Source organism: Schistocerca nitens, chromosome 3 (assembly GCF_023898315.1).
Source record: "Schistocerca nitens isolate TAMUIC-IGC-003100 chromosome 3, iqSchNite1.1, whole genome shotgun sequence".
Lineage (NCBI taxonomy): Eukaryota > Metazoa > Arthropoda > Insecta > Orthoptera > Acrididae > Schistocerca > Schistocerca nitens.
Window position 1 is genome coordinate 800554240 of NC_064616.1, and position 6726 is coordinate 800560965.

The window sequence follows — 6726 nt, forward strand, 5'->3', positions numbered from 1 at the left end:
TGGAAGTATCCGTGTACGAAATTGGCCAATTTTCTCGTGTTACAAGTTAACACTCCTCTAACTCTTTGAAGAGGGAAAAATGATTAAGTTGGTTAGAAGCGTTAGAAATGTCTGAAGAAGTACTCTGACTTGTGTCAGCAGCTCGAGAGGACGAGGGCGTATCGTAAGTGGATCGCTGACCAGCTGAGTCACAAAAGAAGTTGGCGAAACGAGAATGACAACAGGTGGGTTATTTGGCGATCGATGGCGCACTCCACACCGAAGTGACGACACGGGGTGCGGTAACCGTGCCCCGCTTACCTTAGACGGGGTCATCGGCCCGTAGCGCAGCTTTCGTCCGACTGACCAGAAGAAACCAGCAGGCACCAGCGGAGAGGAAGCATACGTAACGACAGCAGGCCAGCCCATCATGGTCGGATGCAGCTGGGCATTTCATTTCACGTATTGCATATTTAAAGACCTGCTGCCTGATATTTTAAAAAGCACATCGTACATAATACAATTTTACTTGTGGTAGTACACTGTTCCACATATCAGCAAAATTTGTTTTGAGCATTTTAATTTAATCGTATGGCTAGGGCCCCCCGTCGGGCAGGCCGTTCGCCGGGTGCCGGTCTTTCAATTTGACGCCACTTCGGCGACCTGCAGTCGATGAGGATGATAGGATGATGATGAGGACAGCACAACAACCAGTCCCTGGGAGGAGAAAATTCCCCGACCCAGCCGGGAATCGAACCCGGACCCAGAGGATTGACAGTCCATCACGCTGACCGAGGCGGACCTTTAAGCAATAAAACAAGGGCAATAACAAAGAGTTACAAAGAAAATTAAATTAGTCGTAGGAAATGGAGTGTTAAAATAATAAAATTAATGTTAGCAATTTAGAAGAAAATAACAGAAAGAAAAGGGACGATCTGCAATGTTTTACTGTTAAAACAAAAGCCGGCCGCTGTGGCCGAGCGGTTCTAGGCGCTTCAGTCCCATAGAGCCTAGAGCCATTTGAACTATTTGTTGAAACAAAATATAACATGAATTATGCTTCGTGTTGCTATTCCAGGTGGGAGGGCTTCGGTAGGAACATCGAACCTGTCCTACATGAAGTAACGTACAAAATTATGACTTCTTACATTACTAAATGAAAAATTTCAAGAATGACTCTATGTGTATTTATGTTTACTGTCTAAGAAAAAAATGGTTCAAATGGCTCAGAGCACTGTCGGACTTCTAAGGTCATCAGTCCCCTAGAACTTAGAACTACTTAAACCTAACTAACCTAAGGACATCACACACATCCATGCCCCAGGCAGGATTCGAACCTGCGACCGTAGTAGCAGCGTGGTTCCGGACTGCGTATTTATTGCAGTACAGAGTTCGATAAAATCTAGCGAGGTTATCATGGATTCCGAATGGGAATTAATCTGGGTGAAGTTAAGTATCAAAGATCGGTCAGAAATGGTAATCGGATGCTTTTATAGATATTCACAATATATATAAATGACCTTGTGGATAACATTGGAAGTTCACTGAGGCTTTTTGCGGATGATGCTGTAGTATATCGAGAGGTTGTAACAATGGAAAATTGTACTGAAATGCTGGAGGATCTGCAACGAATTGACTCATGGTGCAGGGAATGGCAATTGAATCGCTGCGAATACATAGAAAGAAAGATCCTTTATCATTTAGCTACAATATAGCAGGTCAGCAACTGGAAGCAGTTAATTCTATAAAATATCTGGGAGTAGGCATTAGGAGTGATTTAAAATGGAATGACCATATAAAATTAATAGTCGGTAAAGCAGATGCCAGAAATGCAGTCCGAAAACAAAGGAAGTAGGTTACAGTACACTTGTTCGCCCACTGCTTGAATACTTTTCACTGGTGTGGGATCCGTACCAGATAGGGTTGATAGAAGAGATAGAGAAGATCCACCGGAGAGCAGCGCGCTTCGTTACAGGATCATTTAGTAATTACGAAAGCGTTACGCAGATGATAGATAAACTCCAGTGGAAGACTCTGCAAGAGAGACGCTCAGTAGCTCGGTACGGTTTTTTTTTTTAAGTTTCGAGAACATACCTTCACCGAGGGCCGGCCGAAGTGGCCGCGCGGTTCTGGCGCTGCAGTCTGGAACCGCGAGACCGCTACGGTCGCAGGTTCGAATCCTGCCTCGGGCATGGATGTGTGTGGTGTCCTTAGGTTAGTTAGGTTTAACTAGTTCTAAGTTCTAGGGGACTAATGACCTCAGCAGTTGAGTCCCATAGTGCTCAGAGCCATTTTTGAACCTTCACCGAGGAGTCAAGCAGTATATTGCTTCCTCCTACGTATATCTCGCGAAGAGACTATGAGGATAAACTCAGAGAGATTAGAGCCCACACAGAGGCATACCGACAATCTTTCTTTCCACGAACAATACGAGACTGGAATAGAAGGGAGAACCGATAGAGATACTCAAGGTACCCTCCGCCTCACGCCGTCAGGTGGCTTGAGGAGTATGGATGTAGATGTAGATGTAGATGTAGACAGGTACTGAGATAACCGATCGCGATATAGGAAAACAGCTACAATCGTTTAATAGTGCAAAGGCGACAGGACCAGATGAGATACCTATAAGACTCTACTAAGATTATGCGAAACAACTTGCTCCCCTTTTACAGTAATTTATCGTAGATCGCTTGGAGAACGAAGAGTACCTAGCGACTGGAAGAAAGTGCAGGTCATTCCCGTTTCTAAGAAGGGCCGTCGGACAGATGCACACAATTATAGACCTATATCGTTGACGTCACGTTGTCGTACATTATGGAATATGTTTTATGCTCAAGAATTATTCTGTTCTTGGAGAAGGAAAACCTCCTCTGCAAAAATCAACATGGATTCTGAAAACAGAGATCCTGCTTAACTCAGCTCGCTCTGTTCCTCCATGAGACCTAGACAATGGCGCTCAGGTTGATGTCGTCTTCCTTGACTTCAGGAAGACGTTTGACATTGTCCCGCACTGCCGTCTAGTGAAAAAAAAATGAGCTTATCGAGTATCGGAGCAGATTTGCCACTGGATTCAAGACTTCCTCGCAGGCAGATTCAACACGTCGCTCTTAACGGAACAATATCGACATATGTAATTTCCTTCGTAACCCAAGGAATTGTGATACGACCATTACTGTTTACAGTATATATAAATGATCTAGCAGAAAGCGTCGGATGCTCTCTAAGGCTGTCTGCAGATGATGCGATTGTCTATAACAAAGTACAACGCCAAAAGATAGTAACGAATTGCAGAATGACCTACAGAGAATTGATGAAAGGTGCAGGCTCTGGCAGTTGACCATGAACGTAAATAAATGTAACATATTGCATGTACATAGGAAAAGAAATCCACTACTGTATAGCTACGCTATTGATGACAAACCGGTGGAAACAGTATCTGCCGTAAAACATGAAGGGGTAACTATCCAGAGAAACCTTAAGTGGAATGACCACATAAATCAAATAGTGGGAAAAGCAGATGCCAGATTCTGATTCATAGGAAGAATCTTACGAAAATGTTACTCGTCCACGAAGGAAGTGGCTTATAACGCGATTGTTCGACCGATTCTTGAGTACTGTTTATCTATCTGGAATCCCTACCAGATAGGTCTAATAGAAGAGATAGAGAAGATCCGACAAAGAGCGGCACGTTTCCCCGTGGGATCTTTTAGCCGGTGCGAGAGCGTTTCGGAAATGGCTTAACAAATTCCAATGGCAGACGTTACAAGAGAGAAGCTGTGCATTACGGAGGGATTTACTTCCGAAATTTCGAGTGAGTACTTTCCGGGAAGAGTTGGAAAACATATTGCTTCCCCCCACATACGTCTCGTGTAATGACCACGAGGAGAAAATTCGAGAAATTAGAGGCGATACAGAGGCTTACCGACAATCATTCTTCCCACGCGCCATTCGTAAATGTAACAGGGTTGGACGGCTCAGTTAGTGGTACGAAACGTAACCTCCGCCACACACCATTAGATGGCTTTGGGAGTATGATGTATATGTAGATATATGGCGTATTATTAAGATGTAATTATTATCTCACTGCGTATATTAGACATTTTCTTTTATATTATTTAATTATCATATTTAAAATGCAGTTCAGATACGTGATCCAATCACTCAAGCGCCAAAAAAAAAAAAAAAAAAAAAAAAAAAAAAAAAAAACTGGTATAGACATGCGTATTTAAATACAGAGATATGTAAACAGGCAGAATACGGCGCTGCAGTCGGCAACGCCTATATAAGCCAGCAAGTGTCTGGTGCAGTTGTTAGATCGGTTACTGCTGCTACAATGACAGGTTATCAAGATTTAAGTGAGTCTCTTATAGTCGGCGCATGAGCGATGTGACACAGCATCTCCGAGGTAGCGATGAAGCGGACATTTTCCCGTTCGTCCATTTCACGAGTGTACCGTGAATATCAGGAATCCGGTAGAACATCAAATCTCTGATATCGTTGCGGCCGGAGAAAGATCCTGCAAGAACGGGACCAACGACGACTGAAGAGAATCGTTGAATGTGACAGAAGTGCAACCCTTCCGCAGATTGCTGCAGATTTCAATGCTGGACCAGTGACAAGTGTGAGCGTGCGAACCATTCAACGAAACATCATCCATATGAAATGATAATTAAATGGATACCCTAGCTGCAAACAGGCGTTGATGTGTGCCCGACCAAGACTCAAACCCGGGATCTCCTGCTTACATGGCAGACGCTCTACCTATCTGAGCCACCGAGGGCACAGAGGATAGAGCGCCTGCAGGGACTTATCCCTTGCACGCTCCCCGTGAGATCCACATTCCCAACATGTCCATACCACTACATTCATAGTGCGCCTAATAGATGTTTGCCCCTCATACTCATTACTCGTGGCAGATTAATCTATCAAGTCCCTTACGAGTTCGGGCATAGCGTGTGCCTTCGCACAAGAAGGTCAATGGCAGAGAAGCCATATTTTAACTATATATGACGGTAGTATCTGTTCCCGAAAGAACAGTTACCGTAGATGACCATGCAGACTTGCTAGAAATGAAATGATAATTAAATGGACACCCTAGCTGCAAAGAGGCGTTGATGTACTTCATTGGGGACATGTTGAAAATGTGTGCCCCGACCGGGACTCGAACCCGGGATCTCCTGCTTACATGGCAGACGCTCTATCCATCTGAGCCACCGAGGGCACAGAGGATAGTGCGCCTGCAGGGAGTTATCCTTTGCACGATCCCCGTGAGACACAAAACCTTACGCCTGGCCTGGGCCCGTCAACTCCGACGTTGGACTTGTGATGACTGGAAACATCTTGCCTGGTCGGACGAGTCTCGTTTCAAATTGTATCGAGTGGATGGGCGTGTACAGGTATGGAGACAACTTCATGAATCCATGGACCCTGCATGTCAGCAGGTGACTGTTCAAGCTGGTGGAGGCACTGTAATGGTGTGGGCGTGTGCAGTTGGAGTGATATGGGACCCCAGATACGTCTGGACACGACTCTGACAGGTAACACTTACGTAAGCATCGTGTCTGATCACCTGCATCCATTCATATCTATTGTGCTTTCCAACGGTTTTGGTCAATTCCAGCAGGACAATACGACATCCCATACGTCCAGATCTGCTACAGAGTGGCTCCAGGAACACTCTTCTGAGTTTAAACACCTCCGCTGGCCACCAAACTCGCCAGACATGAACATTATTGAGGATATCTATGATGCCTTGCAACGTGCTGTTCAGAAGAGATCTCCACGCCCTCATACTCTTACGGATTCATTAACAGCCCAGCAGGATTCATGGTGTGTTCCCTCCAGCACAACTTCAGACATTAGTCGAGTCCATGCCACGTCATGTTACGGCACTTCTGCTTGCTCGCGGGGGCCCTACACGATATTAGGCAGGTGTACCAGTTTCTTTGGCTCTTCAGTGTATCTTTGCTATGAGTCTGTGTCTAATGTTGTTATTGTATTTGTAAATTTTTCTATGTCTGCATCTATATCAGTGTCTGTGACTGTGTCTGAGTCCTCTGGACAGTAGAATGACGTACGACTTGTGCCACCCGGCGCCGCCGAGCCTCGAGCCCCGAACTCCGGCCTGCCCACCTGGCCCACTCGCGGCCGTTGACGTCACGCCTGGCGGACAGCGCCTCGCCTCGACACAGCCAGCATCCGCGGAAAGCGCCGCAGTGCCGCATTCCCCAGCTGCCAGATCAGCAACACGCGCTCCCGGTACCTTCCATTATCCACCGTCTCCGCTGGTGTATTACGAGGAGATGAAAACTCACCCTGAGGGCCATCCAGCAATTGTAATGACTTGTCACTGAAATAAAGGCTTTGTGTTTGCCATCGGGAGTCGAGTGCTGTCCACGCCTTTCCACCTCCTGGCAGAGAACCCACGACCCCAGCAGTCACACTATGCCGCCTCTTTTACGTCTTATTTGAAATTTATTCTTCTCTGATTTCTCCTCCCTGCTACCTCGCTTATCGTCAGTCCAAATTGCTTTGCTTTTGTTGTCCACATTCGGTACGATACTGACATTCGTGGCTTTTGTTAAGGCGTTAAGTCACAGTCTAACATAACAATCGCGACACTTCGCCTCGATTTTGTTGCCTACCGGGCAAGCAGCGCCCCAAGCGGCCAGTAACTTTTACTGTGAGTTCGGCGCGACCGTGAAAGCGAATAGTGGCTGTTTATTTTGATTCCTACAATGGTTTTTA

General features: G+C 45.9%; 1 non-coding gene across 1 annotated transcript; it reads right to left on the minus strand.

Moving 5' to 3' along the window:
- Window positions 1–5125: 5125 nt before the first annotated feature.
- On the minus strand, window positions 5126–5200 carry Trnat-ugu (transfer RNA threonine (anticodon UGU)). Its single transcript has one exon. It is a non-coding gene; the product is annotated as a tRNA-Thr (tRNA).
- Window positions 5201–6726: the final 1526 nt, after the last annotated feature.